Source organism: Bubalus kerabau, chromosome 5 (genome assembly GCF_029407905.1).
Source record: "Bubalus kerabau isolate K-KA32 ecotype Philippines breed swamp buffalo chromosome 5, PCC_UOA_SB_1v2, whole genome shotgun sequence".
NCBI classification, from domain to species: domain Eukaryota; kingdom Metazoa; phylum Chordata; class Mammalia; order Artiodactyla; family Bovidae; genus Bubalus; species Bubalus kerabau.
The window spans coordinates 24,791,283-24,793,012 of NC_073628.1; the positions used below are offsets into that span (position 1 = coordinate 24,791,283).

At 42.5% G+C, this 1,730-nt stretch overlaps 1 pseudogene; it reads right to left on the bottom strand.

Moving 5' to 3' along the window:
* Positions 1 to 274: 274 nt before the first annotated feature.
* Positions 275 to 1,216, bottom strand: LOC129653751 (olfactory receptor 8G1-like; annotated as a pseudogene).
* Positions 1,217 to 1,730: the final 514 nt, after the last annotated feature.

Sequence of the window (1,730 nt, forward strand, 5' to 3'; positions counted from 1 at the left end):
CTCTTGTCTGGAAAATCCCATGGATGCAGGAGCCTGGTGCGCTGCAGTCCATGGGATTGCGAAGAGTCGGACACGACTGAGCGACTTCACTTTCACTTTTCACTTTCATGCGTTGGAGAAGGAAATGGCAACCCACTCCAGTGTTCTTGCCTGGAGAATCCCAGGGACGGGAGCCTGGTGGGCTGCCTTCTCTGGGGTCGCACAGAGTCGGACAAGACTGAAGTGACTTAGCAGTAGCAGTAGATCTAAAATATCATGCTCATGTTATGTCTGGTCACAAAAATATTCTTCTCTCAAGCATTTTCTTCAGGGCAACATTGACATCTTTATTCCTGAGGCTGTAGATCAGGGGATTCAGCAATGGCACAACAGTAGTATAAAACACAAAGGACACTTTCCCTTGGTCCATGGAGCTCACAGATGATGGCTGCAGGTACATAAATGCTTCAGATCCATAGAAAATAGCAACAGCTGAGATGTGGGTGCTGCATGTGCTGAAGGCTTTGGACCTGCCCTCCATGGAACGAATGTAGAGGATGCTGGAAATGATGAAGATGTAGGACCTGAGGATGGTCAGAATGGGGGCAAAGATGTTAAGTGCACCCAAGCATAGAACTAGTAATTCGTTGACATAGGTGCTAGAGCACGAGAGCTTTAGGAGAGGCAGAAGATCACAGAAATAATGGTTGATCACATTGAATTTTCAGAAATGAACCCTAAGCATGCAGCCTGTGTGAGAGAATGCACATACCAGTCCCATCATATACACTCCCCAAATGAGGGAGAAACAGGCCTGATGGGACACGATGGAATTATACAGCAAGGGGCTACAGATGGCAACATAGCAGTCATATGCCATTGCAGCCAACAGGTAACACTCTGCAATTATAAAAACAAGAAAGAAAAAGAGCTGAGTCATGCATTCAGGATAGGAGATGATATTCTTCTCTGTCACAAAGTTCACTAGCATTTTTGGGGTAATGACAGTGGACTGACAGAGGTCAATGAAGGACAAACTGCTTAGGAAATAGTACATGGGGGTGTGCAGGCGAGAACTGAGCCCAATCAGTAGGATCATGCCCACGTTCCCCACCACCGTGACCATATAGATTCCTAGGAAGAGGAGGAAAAGGGGCAGCTGGAGTCGTGGCTGTTCTGTGAGCCCAGCGAGGATAAACTCAGTCACTGAGGAGTGATTTTCTGCTGCCATTTCCATTTACGTAGTCTCTGGAGGGGAAAGAGTAAAACACTGTCATTGGAGGGAATTCATTACGTTCTTTTTCATTTGGAATAGAGTGCTCCATATAAATGATTCACAGTTTTGGCATCCTTTCCATCTATAGAATCACTTAACTCTGGGTCTATTTATGGAAGGAAAGTACATCTAAATTCAATACTTACAAAGCCTCATTTTCAACTATAATAAATATATTTTCTATTAAAGCATTTAGCCATGTTTATAATCATAAAAACATGCATGGCAGCTTTATGCATAACAATGCAAATTGGAAACAATTCAAATTTATGTCCATCAACTGATGAATAGATGAGTAAGTCATACTATAGTATGTACATACATAATCATATGCATATCCACTTATATACATATATGTATGTGCATATATAAACATATACAGCAACATATAGAGATGGTGTCTATAGATGGGTTTTAAAGTGTGACATTCAGAGTCTTTTAATTCATCATCCTCAGCAACAAACTGCCTCATCCA